The sequence below is a fragment of the Spermophilus citellus genome (genome assembly GCF_964194105.1).
Source record: "Spermophilus citellus genome assembly, chromosome: 4".
Classification (NCBI taxonomy): domain Eukaryota; kingdom Metazoa; phylum Chordata; class Mammalia; order Rodentia; family Sciuridae; genus Spermophilus; species Spermophilus citellus.
The window spans coordinates 224,737,633-224,759,172 of NC_138185.1; the positions used below are offsets into that span (position 1 = coordinate 224,737,633).

Genomic DNA, 21,540 nt, shown 5'->3' on the forward strand with positions numbered 1-21,540 from the left:
CCCCATGTTCCCCATAACCACAGCTCCAGCCCACTCTGTGCCCATCTCCACGCCTGACCTAGGAAGCCATGCCGGCCCTGCCCTCCCTCCCGCGGAGAGGCCCAGGTGACTCGGCCATTTATGAGGAATACAGGGGCGGCTGGAGCTCAGTGGTAGCCGCCTGCTTGGCAGGTCTGATGCCGGGTTTCGTCCCCAGTCCCCGGCACAAAAACAGTGTGTAAAAGAAATGGACGGCGCCAGCCCGGCGGGGCCACACCCTGGGCTCTGACGGCCCGCGCCCACCGCTCAGAGCAGCTCCTCGGCGCTCCCACCCCGGGGCGCGCGGAATGGAGGTGCCCTCCTCCCGCCGGTCCGTGGACCCTCCCCTCCCTGCGCTCGCCCACGGCTGTCGCCGCCAGCGGAAGGAGCGCGCCCCGCCCGCCCGCCGCGGCGGAACCCTTCCGCGCAGGTCCGTTAACGGGGGGTTTGTGGCTTCCGACTGCGAACTTCCTCCCCCTCCAACGGCAGGACTGGGCCGTCAGGCGGCTGCCGTCTGAGAATTCACCTCAGATCTTCCAGAATTCCCCTGGGTAGCTGTCTGCACTTGTAAGAGAAGAAAACGACTTTCTGTTATTTGGTTTGGGGTCCTGGGGATTGAACCGGGATGCTCTACCACAGACACGTTCCAGCTCTTTTTACTTTTGGAGACCTGGTCTCCACAAGTTGCTGAGGCTGGCCTTGAATTTGGGATCCTCTGCCTTGGCCTCCTGAGTTCTGAGATTACAGGTCTGACCCCGGCTTCTATTTATGTATTTATTTTGGTACCAGGTATTGACCCTAGGGGCACTTAACCACTTGGCCGCATCCCCAGACCTTTTAAAATATTTAGAGATAGGGTCTCGCAGAGTTTCTTAGGGCCTCACGAAGTTGCTGAGCCTGGCTTTGAACTCGTGATCCTCCTGCCTCAGCCTCCCGAGGCAAGCGGAGTGGCTGGGAGTACAGGTGTGTGCCCAGCTAAGCTTGTTTGCTTTTTGTGCTGGGAATTAACCCAGGACCTTGAGCTTGGAGGCAAGTATACTACTTCTGAGCTATTCCCCAAACCTCCTATTTTTAATTTTAATTATTTATTTGAGATGTTGCCCAGGCTGGTCTCCAGCAGTCCTTCTGCCTAGAAGCAGTTTTTTTGAAAGAAGAAAGCCTGGAGGGTAAAAAAAAATGTAGAATTTACATCAAGCAGTCTTAAGCTGGAGAGAGCTAGGCACCTTCCTCAACTCCCACCTCTCCTGGCCTCCCTAGATCTCTTAGGACCTCAGAACGGTGGTGGCCACTCATCTCTTGGGACCTCAGAATGGTGGTGGCCACTCATCAGCTGGCTCTGCTTGTGTGGGACTCCCTTTGTTGTCTTGGCCAACTACAGGGCAGAGGCCTCTGTGCTGAGACCCACCCCAGGACAGTCTCCATGTCAGCCAGTGGAAGAACAGGTCCAGCTGCCCTGACAAGTGTCTGGGGGAGGGGGGTGTGCGCAGGCAGGGGCAGTGGTGTTTATCCTCAGATAACCCAGGGGTAGTGGTGGGAGTGGTCAGCAAGTGAAACTGCAGAGTGTGAGCAGGTCTGATGACCCTGGCTAGCCCAGCTGATAGTTCTTTTCTGTTTACATGAGGCAAGGGTCACCTTGGCTGTCCGGAATCTGCCTTGTGGCCAGTGGACCAGATGGTGGGCACCTTGGTCTGGCTGCCTTGTCATGAATCTGACAATCCTCCAGGTTGGCCCTGGTGGGTCTTCCACGATTAGTTCCCTGAGCCTCTGCCCTCACCTCCTCACCCTCCAATAAAGGGTTCCCCTGCCCAGTCTCCTGCTGGCTCATACCTCTTGCTTGGAAACCATCCCTCCTTGAAGATCCAGGACAGCTGTCCCTTCTGTTGCCTTCCTGCCACCTTGGGGGAGGTGGTGGGGTTTGCTTTTTTGTCCCTGCTTTTTCCTCTACTGACTTTGGGGCTTCTCTGGAAGCCTTGGTTTCCTCATCTATAAAATGCGGGTAGGGATAGGACGGTTGGCTAAGGTTTCATCTTTGTCTTAATGGGACTCCAAATTCTTTCACCTGAGGACAGATTGGCTGAGTAGAAGTGCCATAAGTTGACCTGAGCAAGAATAAGTTACTGGGAACTTGTACACATTGCAAGCCCCTTGTTCCTTCTCTGAAGTCAGAGTAGTTATGCATGATGTGAGCATTTCACTGAACTGACTGTGTCCCAGTTAATATGATGTGGCAAATCGAAATACTACATCCACCCTTCAGGAGGCTAGGGACACGTAGCAAGAGCCAATCTAACACTTCCCAAGCTACTTTGCAGTGTAGTATTCTGAGCAGCACTAAATAGCAAGCAGCATGCTGCCTCTGAATCCAAATCCAATAGTTGTCAACAACTATTTCATTTAGAAATGAAATCAACCCAATCTCCATTTCAGTAAACATTCAACATTACTGTTTAGGGCTGGGGGTAGCTCAGTAGTGGATATTCTATGCATACAAAAGAATATTGTTAGCTTCCCATTACTGGGACAAATTAGCAACTTGTAAAGAGAACAAATGGTTTATTTGGCTCACAGTTTCAGGGGTTTCTGTGTATGGTGGGTTGGGCCTGTGGCAAGGCAGTACTCCATGCAGCATTTCATGGTGAGGCAAACTTTCACCTCATGGCTAGAAGTCAAAAGAGAAAAAGGGAAAGCTAGGGCCTTACTATACTCTCCCAGGGCATGTCCCCAGTGACCAGCAGCCCTCCCACTAGGCCCTGCCTCTCAAAATCTCTACCCCCTCCCAATAGCACTTAGCTAGGGACTAGCCTTTAAACATACAGGCCTCTGTGGACACTGAGGATCTCAATTGTAGTAAAGCTGTCTGTATATAAATCATAATAATAATAATGTGTTGAGCTGGGGATGTGGCTCAAGCCGTAGCGCCCTCGCCTGGCATTCGTGCAGCCCGGGTTCGATCCTCAGCACCACATACAAACAAAAGATGTTATGTCCGCTGAAAACTAAAAAATAAATATTAAAAAATTCTCTCTCTCACTTCTCACTCACTAAAAAAAAAAAAAAAAAAAAAAAAAAAAAAAAAAAAGAATTGTAAGAATAATAATGTGCTGGGTGTGGTGGTACACACCTGTAAACCAGCAGCTCTGGAGGCTGAGGGAGGAGGATCAAAAGTTCAAGGCCAGCCTCAGTAGCTCATCAAGACCCTATGTCAAAATACAAAATAAAAGGTCTAGAGTTATAGCGCAGTGGTGTTAGTCCAGGACGCAAGAAAAGGCCACTGACTCCAATTAAAATCAAATTAAAGCAAGCTTATTATTTCGACAGGCCGGGCTGCCTCTCCCACCCAAAACCTCGGGAACAAGACAGCAGCCGCAGCTTTCCTGCAGCACAGCTTTATAGCCCAGGAAGTTACACAAAGGGGGGTTACAGATAACAAAACTCCGACGAGCATGACACTAATGGTAGTTTACATTTTTGCAGGCTCCGACATCAGAATTTTTGAAGGTCATTAGAGCCTCAGAGAGGGTCGGTATCTGGCCAGGGAAGGCCAAGATTTGTGAGGCGTCACTAAAGTTTCAGAGAGGGCTGCTATCTGATCAGAGAGCCAGGCATGGGTGAGTTCAAGGCACGGGCAGGCATTCCAAGCAGGTTCAGAATTTGCAGTAATTTATAGTAAAGCCGAAATTATCTTTTCATGGCTTTATGGTGAGATGGCTTCCAATTTTAAGAAAAGATCAGGTTGGGTCTATCAGTGGTAGAGCGCCCTTGGTCAACCCCCAATATGGGTGGGGGAATGATAATTCTAGCACCTACCTACTGCCTGGACTGTTCCCACATCTCCCCACTCATCTGCCATCACCACTCTCCTAAGAGCTGGTCACTCCAATCTCTGCCCACCTTTTTCTCCTTTGCTTAGATCCCCTCCATGAGTGGGTGGTCAAGGTGTAGCCACAAGCCACCTTTCTGGAGGCTCAGGGAAAGTACTGCCTTTCCACTGTGGCCCCCTTGACACCTTTCATAGGTGGGCTGTTGTCCCATGTTGTGGTGATTTGCCAAATGCACTCCAGGCAGGGATCCAGGACCCTCTTGGGCACTGTGTGGGCAGTAGTGGGATGTCAGTGCAATAAACAAGCAGAGAATACACAAAAAGATAATGACACTGTCTCAATGTACTGTGACCTTCTCCAAGGGTTGGTCGGAGGGATGGTCAACTTGAACTAGAAATGTTTAGATTAGCCAGGCACTGTGGTGCACATCTATAACCCCAGAAGCTCGGGAGGCTGAGGCAGGAGGATTGAGAGTTCAGAGCCAGCCTCAGCAATTTAGTGAGGCCCTGAGCAACTCAGTGAGACCCTGTCTCTAAAAAAAAAAAAAGAAAAGATTTGGGGATGTGGCTCAATGGTAAGTGCCCCTGGATTCAATCCCCAATACCAAACAAAAACAAAAAACAAAGAAATGTTTAGACTAGCAGTTTTAAGTCTTGTCCACTCACCGTTAGTCAGCCTAAACAACATGAACACTTGCAGATCCACAGCTCTGTCCCTTTGTTTGGCAACACAGTCACTGTCTGGGAGAGCAGTTTTCAGAGAAGAGTGCAGTGGTGGGTTCAGACACAGACGCTCGGGCCTCCTGTGGCCCAGTGAACAAGTGCTTGCTCGGCTGGGAACAGGGCCTTCTGGACTTCCAAGCCTAACACACAGGTGGGGAATAATCTGTAGGTGAAACCTGAGGAGAGCTAGTGGGTGATGGATTGCAGAAGCCCTGGCTGTCAAATGCATCCCCATGGCTGTGGAATGGGGTAAAATACGGTCTGCTCTCCTGCTGCTTGGAAAGCTGACTTGGGAAACTGAACAAGGCTCTGAAAGGCAGACTGAGAAAAGGGGGCTGGATATATATTTAAAAATTTTAATTATTTATTTAATTTTAATTTATTATTTATTTAGCATTAGGGATTGAACCCAGAGATGCTGAGTCACTGAGTCACATCCAGTCTTTTTTATTTTGTCAAAGGGTCTTGCTAAATTGCTGAGACTGGCCTTGAACTTGTGATCCTCCCGTCTCAGCTTCTATAGTCACTAGGATTACAGGCGCCATCATGCCTGGCATGGAGCTGGATTTCTTTAAGGATGTTCTATGGCCTAATCCTCCAACCCAGTGGTATTTTTGCTGTCATCTGAGACTCTTGGATGGACCCACAACAAAAACTGGAACGGAATCCTTATTTTTCCAGCCTCCATACAGACCTATTTTGATGATGCAGCCAACTGCAGCACAGCTATATGGGGGGACTACAGTTCTGGCTGGGCTCCAAAGACAGTGGCTCAGGGAAACTTGAAACAAGGGGGAAAGCCCCTTAGGGAGGTGTCTCACTGGGGCCTACAGGAGGCCTCTTTGCAAGTGTGAGCTGGTACTGGTGTATGTTCTTCTCCAAGCACCAGGTGGGCTGGTCAACTGGATTTTGGGACCAAGTTGTATGAAAAACAACTCACTGGATCATATGAGGGCATAGCTGGTGACTGAAAGACCCTCAGGCCCCCAAATCCCCTGTCCAAAAGAACTAGCGTCACACTGGCTGCAAAAGCAAGAGGCAAGTTTATTAATACACAGGCGCCTGCGGGTGCACAGCAAAACCTCAGCCGAAGCTTTGGTGAACTGGCACACCGGGCTTTGGGGTACAGATCTTTTATAGGGGAAAAGGAGTTGTTTCCCGCCTAGCACAATAACAGGTGTCTCATTGGTCCCTTTGAATCCAGCGTACAAGTCACTTAAAGGGTAAACTTGTTTTTCACTATGATAAACTTGTTTTTCACTATGATAAACTTGTTTTTCACTATAGGTTCCCGAAAAACTCATAAATCTCACAGGTTTACATTTTGTTTCCTCCCTGTTCCCGCTTATGATCCCAGTTTGCTCAAGCATGTCCTGTGATGTGGGCAGGGTGCCCTTTCTAACAGGTTATGTGGTGAGCTCACCTGTTTACTGCATACTTTCTACTTTTCATAATCGGGCCTTAGGTTATGGGGCTGGGGTCCTTCAGTGACAACTGCTCCTCTTGCCTGCCCGCCCAGGCACCTGGGTACATTCCTGCACTGAAGGGCTGTGTGCATGTGGAGACACCAGTAAGCCAAACATATCAATAGTGTCAGTGCCCTATATGTCACCAACTTCTGCTGCTGGGTGAAGTAGTGAGCACCTGCAGTCGCAGCTACTCAGGAGGCTAAGGGAGGAGGATTGCTCAAGCTTGTGCATTTGAGACCAATGTGAGCTGCACAGTGAGACTGTGTCTCAAAAACAAACTTCTAGTTATTTATGATTTTATCTTTTGTGGTTCTGGAGTTAAACCCAGGGCCTAGTGCATTGCTAGGGAAGCACTCTATCACTGAGCCACGTCCCCAGCCCTTTACTTGTTATTTTGAGGTAGGGTCTTACAAAATTGTGAGGCTGGATGGAATTTGCGACTCTTCTGCCTCAGCCTCTGAGTGGCTGGGATCATCGTGTCTGGCTCATACTTACTTCTACAGTCTGAATCACCCTGTATCAAAGGGCCCAGAACTGAAAAGCCTCGGCTCACACCCAGGCACTGCCCTGGCCTTGTCTCTCCTGTCAGTTACATGAGGACAACAGCATTTACCACCTGTGGGTCTTTGGGAGGTTAATTTAGGTGAAATATGGGAAATGCCTGGTACACAGGGCTCAAGCTGGTCTGAATTCTCTGTTGCACTGGGTGTGGTCTGTGATTCCTCCTAGTCTCATTACAGCAGGGTTACAACCACCCTTTTAGGAGGGGCTGATGCTACTATATCTGGCTATAGTTTATTTATTTATTTATTTATTTTTTTTGGTTGCCTCAATTTCTGGAATTTGGTGGAGGTGTAAGATGAAAATAAATAATCATTTTTTTTTTTTTTTTTGGCAGTACTGGGAAATTCAACCCAGGGTCTGGCTGTGGGAGCCTATAATCCCTTTTTTTATTCAGGCTAATGGTGGTGGGTTCCCAGTACTTGAATCAAAGGAGTTCTGAATGGCACATCCCTGGAGATTTGTAGTTGGGGGCATGAATCTCAAAAGAAGACATAAATAGAGCTCAGTGTCTTAGGAACTGAAGAGATAGAACCTTGTTTCTAGTGAGACAGGACTTCTAGTTAACGAGCATTAAATGCTCTTGCCATTCAGGGCAGACACTATTGAATCAGTCATTTCCAAAAGCCTCTCCCTTGACACTTCCCACCAGGAGATGGAAAGGGGAACACTGGCCTTCCTAGCCTTGAAAGCCGGCAGAGGGAGCCACCTGACTCAGTCTGGAAAATAAGACACAGCAGGACTGTTACTTGAGCAAATGGCAATGGCGGGGAGTGGTTTAATAACTTTTTTTTTTTCAAGACAGGTTGTCAGGAAATTGACCAGGCTTACTTCAAATTGTCCATCCGCCTGCCTCAGCCTCCCAAGTAGCTGGGATTACAGGTGGGTGCTACTATATCTGGCTATAGTTTACTATTTTTCTTTCTAGGTTGCCTCAATTTCTAGAAGTTGGTGGAGGTATAAGATGAATGGGAAAAAATCTTTTTTTTTTTTTTTTCTTTTTAGTACTGGGACATTCAACCCAGGGTCTTGTGCATACTACAAGTGCTATACCACTAAGCCAGCTCTACTAATAGATTTTTTTTTTTTTTTTTGTACCAGGGATTGAACTCAGGGGCACTTAACCACTGAGTCACATTCCTAGTACTTATGTTTTATTTTACTTTTGGGTACTAAGGATTGAATTGAAGGTCACTGAGCCACATCCTCAGCCCTGTTTTTTTGTATTTTATTTAGAGATAGGGCCTCACTGAGTTGCTTAGCGCCTGTTGCTGAGTCTGGCTTTGGACTTGCAAGCCTCCTGCCTCAGTCTCCTGAGTTGCTAGGATTACGGGCGTGTGCCACCACGTCTGGTCAATAATGGATTTTTATTATAAAAATGTCTAAATTTTTTCTTTATAAAAATAAGATTTCAAACATTCCAAAATAACTTATGAGGTAAAAATAATTTGAATGAAGAGAGTAGGCATCGCTAATGCCTGATGTTCCCTCTCAGAGGCAAGACGTTTTGTTCAACCTGTATTCAGCAACACCACCCCAGTTTACAAGGTGCCGGGGGCTTTGCTAGGTCTGGGGATTCAAAGATCCATAGGGCCCAGCTCTTGCTCTCTCAGTTTGGGAGCTCACTGTTGGGAAGACAGACCTAGGAATAGGTAACTCTGACTTAAGTGCAATGACAAAAATAGGCTCAAGGTGTTATGAGGGCACAGTGAGGCCCAGAGAAGGCTTACTGATGGCAAATGACAATGACACCTGAGACAGTTGTGCAGTATACCGGGGGGCTCAGCAGAAGGGCATACTGGATGGAGGGGACTGCAAGTGCAAAGGTGTCAAGGTGAGAAGCTGGTGTGGCCAGAGGCAGTTGGGAGGCCAGGGGCAGTGTGGAAAGAGGCCTGCAGGGAGGCAGGGTACCATCTGGAGATCGCCAGTGGGCAGCATGGTCTCCAGCCTGTAGGAGGGCAGTTCACTCTGAGATACATACTTTAGATGGATCTTGGGGGTGGGTGATTTTGGATTTGAAGGCCACAAGGGAGACACTTGTTGCAATGATCCAGGCAGAGGGGAGAGTTCTATGATTGTTGGTGTCTGGCATTCTCTGTATACTGGGACATGGGCATTGGTAGAGCCTGTTTTCTCTAGTTCTTGTTCAGACACCTAGCTCTCATTCTTGACCTCTAAAGCATCTGCCCATAAAACTATGCATTTGTTTCTGGAAGCTTTCTGTATTTTCAGAGCAACTTTTTTTGTGTGTGGTACTGAGGATTGAACCTAGGGTGCTCTACCACTGAGCTATGTCCTCAGCCCTTTTTGAAATTTTTTTTTTTTTTTTGAGAGAGGAGAGAGAGAGAATTTCAATATTTATTTTTCAGTTATCGGCGGACACAACATCTTTGTATGTGGTGCTGAGGATCGAACCCGGGCTGCACGCACACCAGGCGAGCGCACTACCGCTTGAGCCACATCCCCAGCCCCTCAGCCCTTTTTGAGACAGCATCTTGCTAAGTTGCTGACACTACAGGCATGTGCCCTCATTAGGCTCACTCATAGCTTCCTGAGAAAGGTATACAGAGGGTAAACTGTTTTGAGATCCTTTTTTTTTTTTTTTTTGGAGAGAGAGAGAGAGAATTTTTTATTATGTATTTTTTAGTTTTCGGTGGACACAACATCTTTGTTTGTATGTGGTGCTGAGGATCGAACCCGGGCCGCACGCATGCCAGGCGAGCATGCTAGAGCTTGAGCCACATCCCCAGCCCCGTTTTGAGATCTTGCATGTCCAAAGATGTCTTTACTTCTGCCCCTATACTTGAATGATATTTTGCATGGGTCTAGTTATAGGCTGGCAGAAAAATTTCCTCAGAATTTGGAAAAAACATTTTTCTGTTCTTTTGCAACCAATAATTTTTTTTTTCTTTTCTTTCTTTTTTTTTTTTTGGTGGCACCCTAGAATGAACCCAGGTGAACCCAGGGGTGCTTTACCACTGAACATTCCTAGCCCTTTTTACTTTTTGGTACCGGGGATTGAAGGGGCACTCGACCACTGAGCCACATCCCCAGCCCTTTTTTGCATTTTATTTAGAGACAGAGTCTCACTGAGTTGCTTAGTGCCTCACTTTTGCTGAGGCTGGGTTTGAACTCAAAAATCTCCTGCCTCAGCCTCCTAAGTCTCTGGGGTTACAGTTGTGCATCACGCCACTTCGGATTCTTGAGTGAACAGAAACAAAGAGACCAGGTCTGAGTTTATATTCTAGGTTGAGTTGTGGTTTTGGAGGTGTTGAAGTCTGAAGCTTTTTATATGATTTGTCCTCCCTATGGATGCTCACAGGATGGTCTTTGATCTGAGACTACTAAATTTCATGATAGTGTGCCTTGGGATGGATTTATTTTATTTTATTTTTTTTGGTGGGTGGACTTATACAGAGGCTTCTCAGCTTAGGTCATTCTTTTATTTTATTTTATTTTTTTAAACAGAGAGTGAGAGAGGGAGAGAGAGAGAGAGAGAGAGAATTTTTCAATATTTATTTTTTAGTTATCGGCGACACAACATCTTTGTTTGTATGTGGTGCTGAGGATCGAACCCGGGCGGCACGCATGCCAGGCGAGCGCGCTACCGCTTGAGCCACATCCCCAGCCCCCATTCTTTTATTTTTAAAAATTCTAATTAGCGGGCTGGGGATGTGGCTCAAGCGGTAGCGCGCTCGCCTGGCATGCGTGCGGCCCGGGTTCGATCCTCAGCACCACATACAAACAACGATGTTGTGTCGCCGATAACTAAAAAATAAATATTGAAAAATTCTCTCTCTCTCTCTCTCTCTCTCTCCCTCTATCACTCTCTCTTTAAAAAAAAATTCTAATTAGCTATATATGACAGCAGAATGCATTACAATTCATATTATACATACAGAGCACAATTTTTTATATCTTTGGTTGTATACAAAGTATGTGTGTGTTGTGTGTGTGTGTATATATATATACACACACATTTCATATTTTTTTAGTTGTAGATGGACACAATATCTTTATCTATTTATTATTTTTAAAAATTTTTTTAATATTTATTTTTTTAGTTTTCGGTGGACACAACATCTTTGTATGTGGTGCTGAGGATCAAACCCAGGTCGCATGCATGCCAGGCGAGCACACCACCACTTGAGCCACATCCCCAGCCCCTATTTATTTTTTAATGTGGTGCTGAGGATTGAACCCAGTGCTTCATGCACCTGAGGCAAGTGCTCAAACATTGAGCTACAACCCCAGCCCCTATAAAGTATATTCACCCAATTCGTGTCTTCATACATTTACTTAGGGTAATGATATCCATCTCATTCCACTTTTTTGTTTTTTTGTGGTGCTAGGGATTAGAACCCAGGGCCTTATGCATGCAAGGCAAGCACTCTACCAACTGAGCAATATTCCCTCATTCCACTATCATTTCTAACCCCATGCGCACTCCCTTCCCCTCTCACCCCCTGCCCTATCTAGAATTTCTTTATTCCTCCCATGATCCCCCTCCCAACCCCTTTATGAATCAGCCTCCTTATATCAGAGAAAACATTCAGCATTTAGTTTTTTGGGATTGGCTAATTTCACTTAGCATTATCTTCTCCAAGGCCATCCATTAACCTGCAAATGCCATGATTTTATTCTCTTTTATTGCTGAGTAATATTCCATTGTGTATATATGCCACATTTTCTTTATCCATTCATCTACTGAAGGGAATCTAGGTCGGTTCCAGTTTAGCTACTGTGAATTGTGCTGCTAAAAACATTGATGTGGCTGTGTCCCTGTAGTATGCTGTTTTTAAGTCCTTTGGGTATAGACCTAGGAGTGGGATAGTTGGGTCAAATGGTGGTTCTATTCCCAGCTTTCCAAGGAATCTCCTTACTGCTTTTTATCTCCTTACTGCTTTTCATATTGGCTGCACCAATTTGCAGTCCCACCACAATGTATGAGTATGCTCTTTCCCCCACAACACTTATTGTTGTGTTCTTTTTTTTTTTTTTTAAAGAGAGAGTGAGAGAGGAGAGGAAAGGAGAGAGAGAGAGAGAGAGAGAGAGAGAGAGAGAGAGAGAGAATTTTTAATATTTATTTTTTAGTTCTCGGCGGACACAACATCTTTGTTGGTATGTGGTGCTGAGGATTGAACCCGGGCCGCACGCATGCCAGGCGAGCGCGCTACCGCTTGAGCCACATCCCCAGCCCTATTGTTTTGTTCTTAATAGCTGCCATTCTGAATGGAGTGAGATGAAATCTTAGTTTTGACTTGATTTGCATTTCTCTAATTGCTAGAAATGTTCAACATTTTTTCATATATTTGTAGATTGATTGCATATCATCTTCTTTGAGGTGTCTGTTCAGTTCCTTGGCCCATTTATTGATTGGGCTATTTGTTTTTTTTGGTGTTTAGCTTTTTTTTTTTTTTTTTTTTAAGAGAGATTTTATTTATTTATTTATTTTTCAGTTCTCGGCGGACACAACATCTTTGTTTGTATGTGGTGCTGAGGATCGAACCCCGCCGCACGCATGCCAGGCGAGCGCGCTACTTGAGCCACATCCCCAGCCCATGGTGTTTAGCTTTTTGAGTTCTTTATATACCCTAGAGATTAGTGCTCTATCTGATGTGCGAGTGGTAAAAATTTGCTCCTGAGATGTAGGCTCTCTACTCACCTCATTGATTGTTTGTTTTGCTGAGAAGAAGCTTTTTAGTTTCAATCTGGGATGGATCTGTTTTGATCCCTTTTGCTGGGTATTTGGGTGTGCTCACTTTATAAACCAATATGCCTCAGTTCTGGGAATTTTTCTTAAATACTTTGTGGATGACTCCCTTCTCCAGGGTTTGGATCCTGAACCTCTTAGGATGATTCTCCATTTCCCTATTTTTCTTTTCTTCTGTGATTTGAGATCTCCTCAATAATTTTCTTTTCCAACCCTTCTCTTTATTTCTGCTCTCATGTTTTTAATATTGAAGAGGTTTATTTTCTGAAGTTTATTATGAGGATGTTGTTGCTTCATGGATGCAGTATCTACTTAATCTATTAGCACTTGTTTTAAAATGATCAGAATGGGGTCTGGTTGGAGGTGTGGCTCAGGACTACCAGATGGCTCACCTGGCAGGTGTGAGGTCCTGGGTTCTATCTCTAGCACCACACATGGCTCGGAAGACTTTTAGACTTTGGGATTCAATTTACGGTAATCTGCATAGGCAATTTGTTAAATAACTTATGCCTATTTCTTGGGAAAGATCAGATGCTTCAGAAAATAATCTTCTACAATTTCAGGTTGGTGAGTAAAAGTTTGGGTGCCACAGCGGTAGGAGACCAGTGAGGAGAAAAGGCTGGGGATCCCAGCATTCAGTAATCACATGCCCACTTAATCCCCATTTTCAAAAGACTATTCATGTCTTAATTTGGCCTAGATATTAAATAAAGATGTGGCTTCCTGAACAGAAATTCTTTGTTTTGCTTTTTTGGAGAATGAGCCTTCAGATTCTGCTAGGATAGAAGAATCTAGAAAACTATATTCACAAGGATGTAGAATAAACATAAAGAAGGGTTGCTGGATTAGAGTGCATACATTTTAGATTTTTATTAGTTATTGCCAAATTATCCTTTATTAAGCATGTACCAATTTGCACCACCAGATGCAATATGAGAGTATTTCTTTCTTCATACCTTGTAAACAGTTACCAGCTTTTAAAAATATTTTGTTATTTTAATTTACATTTTTGTTGAGATTAAGCATCTTTTCATGGCTGAGAGACATTTATTTTTTTCCTCTTGTGTGTTCAGATTCTTTGCCAATTAGATCCTAGTCTTTTATTGATACCTACAGAGCTTTATTCTTTTTTTTTTTTTAAAGAGAGAGTGAGAGAGGAGAGAGAGAGAGAGAGAATTTTTTAAAATATTTATTTATTTATTTTAGTTCTCCACGGACACAACATCTTTGTTGGTATGTAGTGCTGAGGATCGAACCTGGGCCGCACGCATGCCAGGCGAGCGCGCTACCGCTTGAGCCACATCCCCAGCCCAGAGCTTTATTCTTTTTCCATTTTGTTGTTGGTTGAGACAAGCTCTCACTATGTTGCCTAAGCTGGCCTGGAACTCCTGGGGTCAAGTGATCCTTCTGCCTCAGCTTCCCTAGTAGCTAGGGATTACAGGCCTGCACACCATGCCCAGTTTAAAAACCTTTCTGAATGTGATTAAATTTCTTCTGTTAGCCAGCATGTTAGGTGCATGCTTGTAATCCCAGAGGATCGGGAGGCAGAGGCAGGAGGATTTCAAGTTTAAAGCCAGCCTCAGCATTTTTTTGGGGGGGGGGAGGGAGGAGAGAGAGGGAGAGAATTTTAATATTTATTTTTTAGTTTTCGGCGGACACAACTTCTTCGTTTGTATGTGTTGCTGAGGATCGAACCCGGGCCGCTCGCATGCCAGGCGAGTGCGCTACCGCTTGAGCCACATCCCCAGCCCCAGCCTCAGCCTCAGCAATTTATCGAGGCATTTAGCAATTCAACAAGACCCTGTCTCTAAATAAAACATGGAGATGTGGCTAAGTGATCAAGTGCCCCTGAGTTCAATCCCCAATACCAAAAAAAAAAAAAAAAAAAAAAAAAAAAAGAAAAAAAAAAAGAAATAAAGGGGGCTCAGTAGTTGAGCACCCCTGGGTTCAATCCTCAATACCAAAACCAAAACCAAAACAACAACAAAATTCTTCTTTAGGCTGGGGATGTAGCTCAGTAGTAGAGCACTTGCCTAGCACGTTTGAGGACTTGGGTTAAATCCCCAGCACCAAAACCTAAAAACAACAATAATTAAAAAAAACTAGCTTTTAAGTTTTGTGTCATACTCAGAAGAACTGCAAGTTCCAGGCCAGCCTGGACAATTCATAAAGAGGGAAAAGGGTTGGGAATGTGGCTCACTGGTAAAGTACCTCTGGGTTCCATCCCCACTACTGGGGGCAGTGGGGAAGTCTTCCCTCATTACTTCCATTACTGGGAATTGAATTTAGAGTCTTTCTTATTCTAGGCAAGTGCTCTTCCACTGAAGTACAGTCCTTTTTTAAATTTCGAGACAGGGTCTTCCTAAATTGCTGAGGCTGGCTTTGAACTTGTGATCCTCCTGCCTCAGCCTTTCGAGTCGATGGGATTACAGGATGCATGTCCAACTGCATTTCTTTAATCATCAGAAACACTAAGCATCTTGGAGTGGGAAGTTCTTTCTAGGCATGACAGGAAACCAGAAGTCATAAGCAAAGTCTATTGTGCAGTTACTGAATGCAACTATTGTGAGTTTTCTGCTCTGATCCTTTGCCTATTTACTTTCCAGTGGGTTAGTTTTCCTGATTAAGTGTTTTTATTATTAGAGATGTTTTTCTCTTGCCATGCATATTAAAAATATCTTTCCAAGTTTGTTGTTTTTTCAAATGTGTCTTTTTTTGTTTTGTTTGCTATGGGAGATATTAAATAAAAATGTGGCTCCTGAGCTAGGGCTATGTATAGAAAAGCCTTTCCCATTTAAGACTAGAAATGTATTTATTTGACTATACTTTCTTGACTTCTGTGGTTAATTTTTATTTTTTAAGAGAGAGGTGTGTGTGTGTGTGTGTGTGTGTGTGTGTGTGTGTGTGAGAGAGAGAGAGAGAGAGAGAGAGAGAGAGAATTTTTTAATATTTATTTTTTAGTTTTTGGCAGACACAACATCTTTGTTTGTATGTGGTGCTGAGGATCGAACCCGGGCCGCACGCATGCCAGGCGAGCCCGCTATCACTTGAGCCACATCCCCAGCCCCTGTGGTTAATTTTTATTTTTAAATTTCTGAATCATCTGGAGTTTATTTTCGAATGAGGGAAGCAGAAATCTATATTTTACTATAAATGACTATTCGGTTGTTCCAATACCTTTTATTGAATTAATCCTGCCATTTCCAGCATATATTCATTTTCACTGGGTCTAATTCTAAACAATTCCACTGACCTGTTTTAATCAAAGAGGTTTTATAAAATGAACTTGCCACTGGTATTACAGGCACATGCCACCATACCTGGTCTTTTTTTCCCCTGTATGTTTTTTAACTGAGGCATTACAATTATACACAATGTTACATATTCATACATGAACACAATATATTAATATAATTTGGTCAACATCATTTCCTAGTATTTCTTCTTCACATTTCTCCTTCACTTCCAACACATCTTTTTTTTGGTCCACAATCAAAATTTTATTAAAAAGCACCAAAATAGGAGACTTGTACACCTTATAAAATCAAACATTACATTATCTTGGTAAAAAAACTGGAATTACTGAACTTATAAGGCTTCTGTGAGAAAACACAAATTCTGGAACTTGCATAGATCATTAGCATTGCTTTCTTCTAAATAAACAACGTTCTGTGAGTCTGGTCTTTCCTTCTGTAGGCTGGCACAACACTGGGACTGTGGGTGCATGCCACCACCCATGGCCTTTTTTTTTTTTTTTTTGGTATTAGGGTTTGAACTCAGGGGCATTCAACCACTGAGCCACATCCCCAGCCCTCTTTTGAAATTTATTTAGAGACAGGGTCTCTCTGAGTTGCTTAACGCCTCACCATTGCTGAGGCTGGTTTTTAACTTGTGATCCTCCTGCCTCAGCCCCCTGAGCTGCTGGGAATTACAGGCATTTGCTACCGCGCCTGGCTCCAGATTCGAAAAGCTTTAAAACCATAATCAATATCCAGCTGGTAATTTTGCTGTTAGAACCTCTCTAGCTAATTCAGTATTCTTCCCTACTAAACTGAAATGTGACGTAAATCAAGATGATTTTCCATAGACAGAATAGTGTTTTGTTTTTGTTTGCTGTGGGAAAATGCAAAGAGCTGGACTAAGGAACTAAGTGAACAGTGTTCATGCGAAATATTGACTCTAAGATAAATCCATACAATAAACAGGGGGCTGGACCCCCTCAAGCTAGATGCAGAGCTATCTGAAAGGCCAAGTAATGTGACCCTAAGACATGTTATCTAGGGGACAAGGTAAAAGAGATGAAAGCATGAAGGAGCATGTTTTCATGTATGTGACATGTAACAACCATCTGTAGCTAACAATCGAGGTCGATGAGACAGTAGTGTAATAAATGTATTAACAGGAGGTGCTAATAGTTTGAGAATGTTTTTCAAAGGTGGCAAGGCATTCTTCTGGCTGTTATGCACTGATGGCAGGCCCAATCCACTCATAAATTGCTGAACAAAAAGCCAGGACTCCTGTTTTCCAAGAATTTAGGACATCTTGGGAGGTGGATGTCACTCATGCAAACATGAGTGTGAGAAAATGAGGTGATACAACTTAGAGTTGGGGTGTCAGGGAAAGCCTCCTGAGAAGACAGCTTTCTAAACCCGAGGGATGGACAAGCACAGTAAAGAGCCCAAGCACTGGAGTTTCTTGGAGTTAGGTCTGCAAGGATGAGTAGCATTCTGTCCCCTCTGATGGATAGAGAATCTCAATCATGCACAGACACAAAAGCCCAGGTGTGACATGAGAAACAATGTATTGCAGCTAACCAAGAGAGGATGTGGAAAGGGAAATTCCAGGGAGAGAAAGAAGGGGGGAAGACAAAATATGAGGAAGAGGGATATATGAGGGGATTATTACTCTAAAGGAAAAAATTAAAACTCTTGAGTTATATTGGGTAGAGAATAGAAGGATTCTCTAAGAATCTTTAAGAGAATATCCTTGACTCCATCCCAGAGTAAACTCCTCCCCCGCTTTTTTTTTTGGTACTAGGAATTCAATTTAGTACAACTCAGGGGCACTCAACCACTGACCCACATCCCCAGCCCTATTTTGTATTTTTATTTAGAGACAGGATTTTACTGAGTTGCTTAGTGCCGAGGCTGGCTTTGAATTTGAAATCCTCCTGTCTTAGCCTCCAGAGCCGCTGAGATTACAGGCGTGCACCACAGTGCCCAGTCCAGAGTAGACCCTTTTAATGTTATAAAATAATCAGAATATTGGAATATTATATTGTAGGAATTACTGTTTTTGTTTTCCCAAACAGTAACTTCTACAATGAAAAAAATTTTAAAAAGAATCTCTTTGGGGTGCTGGGGATTGATTATACTGAGCAAATGCTCTGTCACTGAGCTACTCACCCTTACAATGAATTATAAATTAACAAAGCCCCCAAGTACAACTTTTCAGCAACCTATTGCTAGAAGTCACTCTTATCGTTGGTCACTTCTCAGCAGCCAACAATATTGATGAGGCTCTCCAGAGAGTAACTGAGAGTACTTTTAATTATATGAGTAAATTTTTTTCTTTCATACAGCAAGCATCAGTTTTCCATTTGTGTACACTACTGGGTATTAAACCTATGGGTACTTTGCCGCTGAGCCACATTCCCAGGCCCTTTTTGAGAAAGGGTCCTCTTAAGTTCCTTAGGGCTTTGCTAAATTGCCAAGGCTGGCTTTGAACTTGCAATCCTGCTGCTTCAACCTCCTAAACCACTGGGATTACAGGGGTCTGCCACCACACCTGGCACATATAAATTGTCTACTGAGACTACAATTCTGTGGTTTTTAGCATATTCAGAATTGTGCAACTACCACCCCCAAAAGAAACCCAGCAATCATGTCACTTCTCCATCATCCCAGGGGAACCACTATTTTCTGCCTTTACACTTCTACCATGACTGAATAATATTCCACTTAATTGATTTGCCTCATTTGTTTACCCACTTATCAGCTGATGGACATTTTGTCTGTTTCCATTTTGGGGCTATTATTATTTGATGGTGCTGTGAACATGCTACAAGGTTTTGTTTTGTATGGACACATTTCAATTTCTCTTGGATAACACACCTAGGAGTCTTACTGTTGGGTCATATGGTAACTATGTTTAAACTTTTGAGGAACTCCAGGATTTTTTCCCAAGGTGGCTGTACTGTTTTTCACTCCCACCAGCTAATATGAATACATAAAGGGTGTATGATACCTTGGGGTTGGGACTTAAGTGTAAACACATAACTCATTTGTTTCATGTACACCTCATATATATCCTGAAGCAATTTTATGTAATATTTTTAGTGCACTTATTTTTTTTTTTGGGGGGGCAGGGGGTACCAGGGATTGAACTCAAGGGCACTCAACTACTAAGCCACATCCCCAGCCCTATTTTGTATTTTATTTAGAGTCAGGGTCTTGCTGAGTCATTTAGTACCTTGCTTTTTCTGAGGCTGACTTTGAACTCACAATCCTCCTGTCTTAGCCTCCTGAGCTGCTGGAATTACAGGTGTGCACCACTGCACCAGGCCTAGTGTACTTGTTATTTTTGCTGTGACTCATCACATTAAGTTAAAGTGTGGAATTTTCCACTTAGAGTGTCAGAAGGTACTCAGAGTTTTGGATTTTTGAATTTCTAATTAGGATGCTCCACTGGCATTAAGGGTTGCATCGACTTAATAAAGATCATAGAATTTATTTATTTTTTTTTGTGGTGCTAGGGATTAAACCCAGGGCCTAGTGTATGTGAGGCAAGCACTCTACCAACTGAGCTATATCCTTAGCCCAAAGTTCAATTTTTATTTAAAAACATCATAATAATTCCAATGGTGTGTTAGGCTTTATTTATTTATTTTTAGTGGTACTGGGGATTGAACCCAGGTATGCTTTCTCCAGCTCTCCCCCTTCTTAAATTTTGAGACAGAGCTCATTAAGTTGCAGAGGCTGGCCTTGAACTTGAGATACTCCTGCCTCAGTCTCCCAAGTAGCTGGCTTAGTAGGTGTGTGCCACTATGCCTGGCTGGTGTGTAACTTTTAATATATGCAATGATGAAGTATAAAGTAGAAGTGTTGTATTAAGGACAGTATAGTATGTGATGTTTTCCAAATTTTGTTTTCAAGCAAGGAAGTACTGAGTCATGTTGTAATAAGAGAATAAGCCTGGTCAACTGGATAAATCTGAGAGATTGGTTGCTTCACATGGCTGAGTCAGTGAAGATTTCAAATGCGGCTCCTAAGGACACTTAGCTGTGTCTATTTATCTCTGTAAGGTCACTACAGCCCAAACATTACCCTCAAAGTTTTAAATATATTTTTAAGGGACTGGGTTGTAGCTCAGTAGTAAAGTGCCTGTTTGAGACACTGGATTCAATTCTCAGCATCACATATAAATAAATAAAATAAAGGTCCATCAAAAAAAATTTTTAAGTATCTTTTTTTTTTTTTTAAAGAGAGTGAGAGAGGAGAGAGAGTGAGAGAGAGAGAGAGAGAATTTTTAATATTTATTTTTTTTTTAGTTTTCGGCGGACACAACATCTTTGTTGGTATGTGGTGCTGAGGCTCGAACCCGGGCCGCACGCATGCCACACGCATGCCAGGCGAGCGCGCTACCGCTTGAGCCACATCCCCAGCCCCTTTAAGTATCTTAATGCATAATTAATCTCTGAATCTGAATGACAGTGATAAATATAGCCTAAAGTGAGTAACTCTCCTTTTTCCCTCATCCTCTTGGTCTCCTTCCTTCCTCCCTTCTCTCCCCCTTTCTTTTTCTTGTACTGGCGATTGAACCAAGGGCATTTTACTACTGAGCCCTAGTAACCCCCACTTTTAAGTTGTAGTTGGACACAATACCTTATTTATTTATTTATTCTTATGTGGTGCTGAGGATCCAACCCAGTGCCTCACAAGTGCAAGGCAAGGCTCTACCACCGAGCCACAATCTCAGCCCCAAACTACTGCTCTCTTTAGTATTTTCAGATAGGGTCTGGCTAAATTGTCCAGGCTAGCATCAAATTTGCAATATTTCGGCCTTTCTCCCTGAGTAACTGGGATTACAGGCCTGCACCGCAGCGCCAGGCAAATTTTTACTATTTTGCGCTGTGTTGGCAGGCTGGCTTCCAAATCCTCCCCCTCAGCCTTGGAGTAGCTGGGACTACAGGCGCACAGCTCCGTGTCCTCCTCCTCTCACTTTTTTGGTATCCCCTGGATAAGACCTGAATTTTCAGTAATAGTTTTTACCTGGTGTGACAAATGTTTTTTCCCCTTGAATTCTATGAGGGCGTTTACTCCTCAAGAGTTATTATTTTAGTGCAACATGCCAAGAAACCTTAAGTACAAAACGGTGGTGGTTTAACCTGAGCGTGCGCCTGTCCTTGCCTGTCTATAGTATACACAAATAACTATAATCACGGGGTCTCGTAGCAAACAGTGCCAGATTCCACTGGAGCCTTTTGGACAAAGTCAATTACTGCCGGGAGCGGTGGCGCAGGTAATCCCAGCCATTCCAGAGACTGAACCAGGAGAACGCCCGAGTTCGAGGCCAACCTCACAATTTAGACCGTCTTAAAATAAAAAATAGAAAAGTCTCAGTGGCAAAGCGCCGCTGGGTTAAATTCCTAGTAACCCCCCAGAACCTTTAATTTTATTGAGGTCTTAATAAGCTATTGAACAAGTGAGTGCAGCACAGATTCGGCGTCAGGTTGCTGAGCGCCGCCCAGCGCGCCGCTGCGCCAGACACCTGGCGGAGACGCCCGCGGGAGTCCGTGGTGACAGCACCACCCACTTCCTCGCGGTCAGCGACGCCAGCTGTAGACGGGACTCGACATGTGCGCTGCCGGCACCGGAGCCGTACTTTCTCCCCACCCCCCTTAAAGGGAAGCGTAAACTCCATCCTACCGTACCTTCTCGGCGACCGACTCCCGGCAGCGCGGGGCGGCCGCCCTCAGCGCTCGGCCTGGACTGCAGCCGAGGCCTAGGAGCCCGGGGGAACTACACGCGCGGAACCCTAAGGACCCTCCGACAGGGCTGGCGCCGCAACTAGTTCTCCGAACCCCGCCGCCCACCGCGGGAGTGCGAGCTACCTGGAGCCGGCCCCACCTGAACTGTAGCGAGCCGCGCCCGAGGAAGGGGAGGAGCCTGCGGCGCCCGGGCAGTCCAGGTAAGCACGCGTGCGCAGTCCGGCCGTAAACAAGCCCGCCCCTTTCA

General features: G+C 44.5%; 1 long non-coding RNA gene across 3 annotated transcripts; it reads right to left on the reverse strand.

Moving 5' to 3' along the window:
- Positions 1-763: 763 nt before the first annotated feature.
- Positions 764-21,510, reverse strand: LOC308648592. Of its 3 annotated transcripts, XR_014021865.1 has the most exons (5): positions 21,237-21,510; positions 20,691-20,897; positions 3,140-3,215; positions 2,585-2,677; positions 764-1,177 (listed from the first exon to the last, which is right to left on the reverse strand). It is a non-coding gene; the product is annotated as an uncharacterized lncRNA (long non-coding RNA). The 3 variants fall into 3 exon arrangements; XR_014021864.1 differs by lacking the exons at positions 2,585-2,677; positions 3,140-3,215; XR_014021866.1 differs by lacking the exons at positions 764-1,177; positions 2,585-2,677; positions 3,140-3,215 and adding an exon at positions 4,513-4,701.
- Positions 21,511-21,540: the final 30 nt, after the last annotated feature.